The sequence below is a fragment of the Natrix helvetica genome, assembly GCF_964273705.1.
Source record: "Natrix helvetica genome assembly, chromosome: 7".
Classification (NCBI taxonomy): domain Eukaryota; kingdom Metazoa; phylum Chordata; class Lepidosauria; order Squamata; family Natricidae; genus Natrix; species Natrix helvetica.
In genome coordinates this window covers 76060897-76071193 of record NC_138558.1, presented here as the reverse complement: position 1 = coordinate 76071193, position 10297 = coordinate 76060897, and positions in this window count along the sequence as shown.

Sequence of the window (10297 nt, the reverse complement as noted above, 5' to 3'; positions counted from 1 at the left end):
CTTTCAAATTTGATATTCATGCTTTATGATATATCTATATCTATATCTATATCATCTATATCTATATCTATATCATCTATCTTTCTATCTATCTACCTACCTATTTCTCTCTATCTACCTATCTATCCCATCCATCCATCCATCAATCCATCCATCCATCCATCCATCCATCCATCCATCCATCCATCCATCCATCCATCTATCTATCTATCTATCTATCTATCTATCTCTACCTACCTACCTACCTACCTACCTACCTACCTACCTACTTACTTACCTCTCTCTCTCTCTCTCCCCTCCCTCCCTCTCTCATCTATCCTACCCTACCCTACCCTATCCATCCATCTAACTCCAAGAGTTAGTTTTTAGGTGTTTAAAAAACACTTACGTTTTGGTATAGAAACCTTATACAATTCTGTTTCTAGGATGCCGTATCTCTTGAAAGCACCTCAAGAGTGACAACCACCATCGCCGTCACAAAATCCAGAAGGAGAAGAAAAAGGGGGGGGGAGAGAACACAAGATTTTGACTAAGGGGGTGGGCTCCCTTTCCCTGCTTGCCTAAAAATGCATTAAATAGTTTTTTCCCCTCCTCTTCTTTTCCCTTTTGAGGACGATGGCTGGGTGGGAGTGATAACGGCTTTTGCCAAATTGTGTCGGAAGGGAGTTTGTTCACGGTTTGTATTTTAAACCTTCAGATCTATTCTTCCGTCCTGCTTATATATGGATCGGTTTAGCTTCTTCCATCTTTTTTTTTTTAATCTTCTTAACTTGTTTGACTTAAAATCCATAATCCGGTATCCGTCTCACCTTGGAAACAAGCATAATCTTGGGATTTCAGTAGGGTGTCAAAAATAATAATAATAATAATAATAAATCCCCAATAAGACTATTTGGGAATATTTGCAAGATGGAACCCATCCAGTGAAATTGGACAATGCTAATTACACAACAAAAAATAAATACTTTTCTTCTTCCTACGCTGCTCCAAACGTATTTAAGCACACGGTGTTACAGCTGGGAACAAATTTCAAAGTTGCTTCTTTTTTTTCCTGTTCTCTACTACTCAAGTTTCGGAAAAGGCTAGGTCAGTGGCTATCCATTTAAGTTGACGGATTTTGGCTCCATTAGAAAATGAACTTGGGAGTTGTGCCAGCGACAACGCAAATAAGCGGGAGTATTTGGGAAGTGACGTTTGGCAGGAACTCGTGTCCGTGTTTATTCGCTTTAAAGCAACAACCACCAGTCGTTCGGAATGGATGGGCTGCAATTAACTATTTTAATTAATGGTGTGATGCTCACATTTTGTAGGAGAAGGACTGGTAAAGCCAGGGGGAGGCATGAAAAGAGAGATCAGCCTAGAATCGTTAAAAGATAAAGTAAAGGTAAAGATTCCCCTCGCACGTATGCGCTAGTCGTTCCCGACTCTAGGGGGCGCTGCTCATCTCCGTTTCAAAGCCGAAGAGCCAGCGCTGTCCGAAGACGTCTCCGTGGCCATGACGTCTCCGTGGTCATGTGGCCGGCATGACTCAATGCCAAAGGCACACGGAACGCTGCTCCCTTCCCACCAAAGGTGGTCTCTATTTTTCTACTTGCATTTTACATGCTTTCGAACTGCTCGGTTGGCAGAAGCTGGGACAAGTCATGGGAGCTCACTCTGTTATGCGGCGCTAGGGATTCGAACCGCTGAAACTGCTGACCTTTCTGATTGACAAGCTCAGCGTCTTAGCCATTGATCCACCGCGTCCCTCTAGAACCATTACATGGTCACAAACAAAGTCCAGCCCCTTTAGACTGGCCTTGACTCTAACTCTAGCCAAGCTCTGGCCACTGGAGAAGATTCCAGGGTGTAAGCTTTTAGCAATAAATCAGTTAAGTCAGTTGTGGATCTGGCTTTTCATGCCTGACACTTCTTCAAGTGTTATGTTTTCAAATTTTGCACAATTTAGCCAAGCCCAAACTCAAAATAAAAACATAGGAAGAACGCTTGCAGGAACTGCGTATGTCTAGTTTAGAAAAAAGAAAGACCAGGGTGACACAATAGCAGTCTTCCAGTATTTGAGGAGCTGCCACAAAAAAGAGGGGGGTCAAACTATTACTACTACTGAAACAGCTCAAAAAACACCCCCGAAACAGCCCATAAAAGGCCTGAAAAAAATGGCCTGAAAATGGCTTGAAAAATGGGCAGGAACGGAGCCAGCCCATGGTGGAATTCATCCGTTCGCTGAACTGGGAAGAATTTTAACAACCGGTTTGCTTGAACTGATCCGAACCATCTGAATCCCACCTCTGGTTGTGTGTGACTAAAACATATGAAGAACCGTTGCGGGATTTGGCTTTGGCTAGTTAAGCAAAAAGGAGGAGTAGAAAGGAAGGATTGGTCCAGAGAAAAGAAGGGACATGACAGCAGTCTTCCAGTACTTGAGGGGCTTCCCCAAAGAAGAGAGGGGTCAAATTATTTTCCAAAACACCAGAAGGCAGAACAAGAAGCAATGGGTGGAAACTAACCAAAAAGAGAAGCAACCTGGAATTAAGGAGAAACTTCCTAACAGTGAGGACAATTAACCAGTGGAACAGCTTGCTACCAGACATTGTGGGTGTTACATCCCTGGAAGCTTTTAAGAAGAGTCTGGACAGGCCCTTGTCTGAAATGACATAGGGTCTCCTGCTTGAGCCAGGGGGCTGGACTAGAAGACCTCCAAGGTCCCTTCCAACTCTATCCCAATTCAATGATTCAAGTGTCTTTTTCAGGGGTATTTTTTCAATTCCCTGATTTAGTCTGCAGCTCTGAGTTCTCACACCCAAGTTTAATTTTTGAGATTGGTCACGTTTGGCTGCGTGTTGCCCTCGATGTGGAATACCTGTGGCCATGGGTGCTACCTTCTATTTTCGCCTTGCAATAGCCATCTTCTGCCTTAAGTTGGATTGAGAGCAGGGGTGAAATGCTACTGGTTCGCAGAACCAATGGTAAAAAATACTAAACAAAAGTTTTTTTAAAAAAAGTTCCGACGATCGCATGTCTCACAGTTGATCTTTGAAACTTAAAAAAAAAACTTTTAAAGGATTTTTTTTTTTACTACAGGTTCTCTGGAGAAACGGGGGGGGTGTCCATTTTTGATCCCAGCCAAAACAGCCAAAAACGGGGGGTGCAGGGTGCTGAGAAAGAAAGAAAGAAAGAAAGAAAGAAAGAAAGAAAGAGAGAGAGAGAGAGAGAGAGAGAGAGAGAGAGAGAGAAAGAGAGAGAGAGAGAGAGAAAGAAAGAAACAGTGAGAGAGAGAAAGAAACAGAGACAGAAAGAAAGAGAGAGAGAGAGAGAAGCAGAGAGAGAGCGAAAGAAACAGAGAAAGAGAAAGAAACAGAGAGGGAGAGAGAGAGAAAAGAAGAATCAGAGAGAGAGAGAAAAAGAAACAGAGCGAGAAAGAGAAAGAAACAGAGAGAGAGAGAAAGAAAGAAACAGAGAGAGAGAGAGAGAGAGAGAGAGAGAGAGAGAGAGAGAGAGAGAGAGGGTGGGAGAAAGAAAGAGAGAGAAAAAAGAAAACAAGAAAAAGAAAGAAAAAAGAAAGAGAAAGGGAGGGAGGAAAAAGGAGAGGAACGAAGGACTACAAACCTGGCCCCAGAAGCAGCTTCAGAGGATAACTCAGGGCTGGAAGGGACCTGGAGGTCATCTAGTCCAACCCTGCTCCAGCAGGACATTATTAAAGTGAGTTTCTATCTTTTGACCCCCTAGTTACATGACTACATAGCCACGCCCACCCAGTCACATGACCCCTCCACCAAGCCACGCCCCCAGAACCGGTAGTAAAAAAATTTGTAGATTTCACCCCTGATTGAGAGACAATGAGTGGCCCCCAACTCATCCCTCTGCTCCTTGGTCAAAGGGGAGCAGGACTCTGGATCTCTCTGGACTTATCACTCTCTGGTCATTTATTCACAAGGGGCTTTTTTTTTTTTTTTTTTTTGCTCTTGGGGACAAAAAATCGAAAAATGTTTCTGAAGAAGAAGAAGAAAACTCGTGCGAAAAGTACCCAAAACATGACATAAAAATTAAAAGCTTAAATGTGCCACCCACGGTGTGATTTAAAGCCCCCCCACCCCCAGTGAGATCAGCCAAGCAATTTGAAGAGAGTCTGTCTGACAATTGTTCTTTTTTTGTTCTCTTTTTAAACACACCACAAGACCAGCCACAAAGTTTTCTCAACAAACATCGTTTCCATCAGCAGAAACTCATTTGAGCAAATACCCCAGAAGGCAGCATAAACGTTCAAAAGATTAGCAAATGCAAAGAAATCCCCTTTTTTCCTCTCTTTTCCTGATCTCCTCCACTTGTGAGGCCCACACGGTTGTTCGCCCTCCTATGGCGCACACTGTTTGTGTGTCTCCACCAAGAAATGCACACTGCAGTGGATGAAATCTCTGAAACATCTGGACAGAAATAGGCAGTTTTGACACACACACCCAGCTGTTCTCTCCGTGGGAAATGGCAGCGGACTTGGCGGGACGCAGCCAAGAGATGAAGCTAAACAACGGTTAACGTTTGCGCGTCATCGTTCTCTCCGCCAACTCTCTGTAGGGAAGGTTAAGATGAGTCCTCTTTCCCGAAGCATCTCTGATTGCGCCTCATTTTCTCCCTTCCGAAAAAGACCACGGGGTTGATTTAGGACGGAGTTAGGTTTCTTGGTTACATCTGAGCCATTGGGGGTTGGTTTTACTTCTGTCCCACCCAAATGGTTGTCCCATGTGGTGTTTTGTCAAGAGGCAACTGGACTTTCTCGTTCTTTTCCTTGAAGACGTTCCTCTTCTCATCCAAGACGCTTCTTCACCTCCGACCAGATGGTGGGGAATGGAAGGATTTAGATTCCTTGCAGACAGCTGGCCATTTGCATCCTTTTAGAGGGTTGTTGAGGCCACTTGGAGTAGAGCTGGAAGGGACCTTGGAGGTCTTCTAGTCCAACACCCTGCTCAAGCAGGAGAACCTAGACCATCTCAGATAAGTGGCTGCCCAGTCTCTTCTTAAAAACCTCCAGTGATGAAGCACCCACAACCTCTGGAGTCAATTTCTGCTCCACTGGTTAATTGTCCTCCCTGTTAGGAAGTTTCTCCTTAATTCCAGGTTGCTTCTCTCCTTGGTTAGTTTCCATCCATTGCTCGTTGTCTTGCCTTCCAGTGCTTTGGAAAATAACTTGACCCCCTCTTCTTTGGGGAAGCCCCTCAAATACTGGAAGACTGCTGTCATGTCCCTTCTTTTCTCTGGACCAGTCCTTCCTTTCTACTCCTTCTTTTTGCTAAACTAGCCAAAGCCAAATCCCGCAACGGTTCTTCATATGTTTTAGTCACACACAACCAAAGGGGGGATTTAGATGGTTCGGACCGGTTTGGGCGAACCGGTTGTTAAAATTCTACCCAGTTTGGCGAACTGGCTAATCCCACCACTGGCTGGCTCTGGCTCTGCTCGTTTTTCGGGCTCTTTTCAGCCATTTGGGGGGGCTGTTTTGGGGCCGTTTTCCCGGCTGTTTTGGATGTTCAGTAATAGTAAATCAATAGAGAGGGAAATTGTATCTTGTTGAAGCCGTTGAGGCGAGTGACCGGGAGGAGGGGCTGGGTGTGTTGAGTGATGTTGAGTTGGCCACAACCATCCAGTCACATGATCCCCCCACCTGGCCACGCCTACCTAGCCAGTCATTAGGGCAGAGAACCAATTGTTAAACTATTTGAATCCCAACACTGCACACAACTATATAAATATATATATATATATTGTCGAGTTGTGAAGTATATTATTTATGACAAGGAAAATCCAAAAGTTCATATTTATGAGCTTGGTCCACAGATTCATTCCTCTTCCAGTGAATCATTTTGTCATTCCTATAACTGCACGTTGAGATAATGTCTATTGGTTATTTTTTTCCCCAACGACAGGCCAACTGCTTTGTCAAAAAGCTGATAGCATTGTCAGCGATTCTATTAACAGAAGCAACGTCATCCCAAATTTAAGAGGTTGTGAAATTCTTCCCTCCTGCACACAAGGAATGGAATTATATGTGCTAATAAGTGATGCAACCTTTTTTTTTTTTATTATAGCACAAGACATTTAATTTGGAATAAACCAGGATTGTTCATGTCGCAAATAGCCTGGATAGGCAAGAGGAATTTGGAAGAAAGAGGGATTGGGGGGGTTGCTATTTTTACGTGCTTTCGAACTGCTAGGTTGGCAGAAGCTGGGACAAGTAACGGGAGCTCACTCTGTTACACAGTGCTAGGGATTTGAACCGCTGAACTGCTGACCTTTCTGATTGACAAGTTCAGCGTCCTAGCCACTGAGCCACTGCGTCCCTTCCTCAAGAAAGAGTGGTGCAGTGGCCTAGAAGTGGAGCTCTCACCTCACAATCAGGAGGCTGTGAGTTCGATCCTAGGTGGAGGCAGATATTTCTCTCTTTGGGCACAATGAGAAAATATATCTGCTGAACAAAACTCCGCATTGGCGACAGGTAGGGCAGTTGGCCAGTAAACACTCAGCTCCGTTCAGCTGCCCTGACTTCACCCCGCCAAGAATTATGAGGTGATTAAAAGAAGATGATTCTTCCTCAAGAAAAATAAGACAGCATTATGACAGATAAGAGAGCGATTGTCTGGTTGAGAGTCACAAGTCAGAATGAAATCATGTTTTGTGATTGAGGGAATTCTGTCCAGTGCAGGCTCTTTGACTAAAATGGTGTAGGATCACCTGCCAAAGCAGGGGGTTGGACTAGAAGACCTCCAAGGTCCCTTCCAACTGTGTTGTTGTTTTTGCTGCTGCTTATTTATTATTAACCTCAAACTCTATAATTAGTTTGCTCTCCCTTCTAACACCCACCCAAACATTCGAGTAAAAGCTAGGTGCGTCTGGCAGATAATTCTGCCCAAATCAGGAAGGAGTTCCTTTTTGTAAAAAAAACCAAATAAACACAAGTAATTCTTACTGCTCAACTGGGATTACTCCTCCCTCCAACTTGTCTGAAGACCCACGAGTCAGAAGCAAACGTTTATAGACAATTAGCTTCCCAAGCCAGCAGGAAAATTGTCTCTAGGGCTGAGAGAACAAAGACAAGTTTTGCAGCTGCTGAGAGGCGTTTTCTTATTTTGGAAAGAAAAAGATATGAAACGCGACCAAGGCAGGGATCGGACCTCCCTTCTGTGCAACAGCTACCAGGTCTCCACCATAAATAGTGCACAGCTCCCGTCCTACCAGGGACCGAAAAGGGGCCCCCTCGGCACTGTTGAAATTGTGGTCCACGGGATGGTACCCTCTGCAGGATAGAAAACGCTCAAATTCTACTTTCCTACTGGAAGTTAATTGATTGCCGCCATGAAAAGCATTTCGGATGAGAAATGACCATGCAGAGCAGCGTTTTAGCACGGACCACAAGTTAATGGGTTAGAAAGGAAACAAAAGTAAGGGGGGGGGGGGGAGAAAGGGAAAACAGAAAAGAAAATATTAAATATATAAGCATACAGCCAAAAGCCAGATATAAAAGGGAGGAAAATATAGCTATGATAGATTAGCGAAGGTAAAGGGAATAAGAAATGATATCAAATTATATTTGGGTCTGCGGAAATTCCATCCCAAGGAAATGTAAACTGAGTCCAGAAAGAAGACACCTACAATAATAGAAAAGAGAGAAAGGAGGAGAACATGAAAGGAAGATGGGGGAAAGAAGAGGCAAGGAGAGGAGGATGGAAGGGAGAGGAAGAGAAGGAGGGAGGGTAGAAAGGGGAAGAGGAAGAGCGGGAGAAAGGCAAGGGAAGAAGGAAGGGGAAGGAGAGGAAGAAGGAAGAAAGGAGAGAAGGGAGGGAGAAAAGAAAGGGAAAATGAGGTGGTGTTACAACAGGAAGAAGGGATGGTAAATAAAGCAACTCAAATTGTATATTATAATCTATTAAATGAAATAATAAATGTATAAACATGATAAATGTATAGAAGAATAACTATGTGAATGTATACTTAAAATGCTATGTAAGAGAATAAAAAATAAAATTTCTCAAAAAAAAAAGAATAAAGGAAACAAAACACAGCCTTTGCTCTACCCCCTTGCCACCCCCCCCCCAACTAAATATAATGTGGAGAAAAGCAAAGTTTTATACCTAGGCAGGAAAAAACCGAAAGGTAGAAGTACAGATTAGAGGAAAACTAGCTAAGAAACAGTCACTGTGAGAGGGACGGTGAGAGATCTCCTGCTTGAGCAGGGGGCTGGACTAGAAGACCTCCGAGGTCCCTTCCAGCTCTATTCTGATGATTCTGACGTTGGAGTCCTGGTGGACGATCCTTTAAAGATGAGCCAGCGGTGTGTGGCAGCAGCCAAAAAAGCGAATACGATCGTCGGTTGTATAAACAGAGGCATGGAATCAAAATCACATAAAGTATTAGTATTTCTTTATAAAGCCTTAGTAAGGCCACACCTGGAATATTCTGCATCCAGGTTTGGTCGCCACCTTGCAAAAAAAGAGGTTGAGACTTTGGGGAAAATTGCAAAGAAGAGCAGCTAAGGAGATTAAAGGCCTGGAGACTAAAACCTAGGAAGAAAGGATGCAGGATTTGAGCTTGGCTAATCTAGAGAAAAGAAGGATAAGAGGGGGGACATAATAGCAGCATTCCAGTATTTGAGGGGCTTCCCCAAAGAAAGAGGGGGTCAACTTATTTTCCAAAGCACCAGAACGCCAGACAAGGAAACTAACCAAGGACAGAAGCAACCTGGAATTAAGGAGGAATTTCCTAACAGTGAGGACAATTAACCAGTAGAACAGAAGTTGCCTTCAGAAGATGTGGGTGCCTCTTCTCTGAAATGGTCTAGGGTCTCCTGCTTGAGCAGGGGGTTGGACTAGAAGACCTCCCAGGTCCCTTCCAGCTCTATTCTGATTGATTTTGCTTTACGGAGTTTGTTTAATTTGACTTTGGCCAAAGATAAAGCTGCCATGGGAGCGTGAGACTAAAACTTAAGCTTCAAACAAATTACTTCTCTGGATTTGGAAGAAATCTTATCTTGTTGGGAATTAATCCATGCTCTAAGGTCCCTTCCAGCTCTATTGTGATGGACTGAAGCGTTTCCACAATTTGCTGTTGAATATTACCTCATTTGTACCAAGGAAATAGAAAGGGAAAATTAGCTCATGGATGCCTTTGTATTTTATTGTTTCTGGTGCTGAGTCCAATATTCACCCTCCTCTTCATGACATTTAAATCTCTTAATATACATTCAAGCAGGCACCGTGCCAAAAATATACATTCTGCAAAGAGAGAGGGGGAGAGAAAATAATACATTCTGCAGAGAGCCTGAAAAAACAGAGAAGGAAATTACATAAACTAATGGAGGAACACCAAGTCCTATTATTATTTATGTCATTTTATTTGGTTGTTGTGGCCCACCAGTGGAGCTGGCAGTAGACTCGGACAGTGAGGAGGTTGGGGAGGAAGATGGGCCAGTCCTGGAGTCTGGGGAAGGGTCTGATGAGGGCTCTGTGTCGGAGGCAGAGAGGAGGTCAGGGCCGTCTGACAGTTATCAGCTGCCTTCGGAGTCCGACATCAGTGAGGCAGAAGAACAGCTGGAGTCTGTTCCCAGTGTGCACATGCGCAGAGCTGCCAGAAGAAAAGAACAGCTAAAGAATAGGGGTCGACTTGGGAGTAAGGCCACAGGTGGATGATGAGTGGCCCCTCTCAGAGGGAATAAAAGAGGAGCGAAAGGGGAGTGGAGTTTGCAGGAGGCTATGAGTTCGCTTCATTGGTTCATGACTTCTCTGAGACTCCTTGCCAAGTTTTGCAGATATCAGCCTGGCAGCTCTCCAAGCCAGATAAGGTCTGTGTGTCGAACTTGTAAAATGTTTCCATGACTATTATCAAGTTGACATAAAAAAGAGAGAAAAGGGAGAATGCCATGCATATCTTTGGCCACAGTCAGGTCTCATATTTGTACAGCTAGCGTGTGAAATGCGCACATTCATAGCCTGCCGCAGCACCTTGTTGGTGGATGTGATTTATGACACAGACAGAAGGGAGGGGATACAGGGGTAAAGTTCAGATGCCATTAAGTGGAAATCAGTTTCGGCTCCGCAGAAGAACATGCCAAAATGTTGATCCCAATAAATGAATGGATTTCTTTTGAACTTTGTCTTGAGGCTCGTAAATTAATTAGATTATTTTTGGGAAACTTCACACTGTGACTGTAAATCCTCCCTCGAAAAACTTTGCTGGATGTGAATGAGCAGAATTCACAGGAAATTAATAAAAAAGGGTTTTTGTTGGGACCAGGAATTTGCTTCATGTTCTTGGG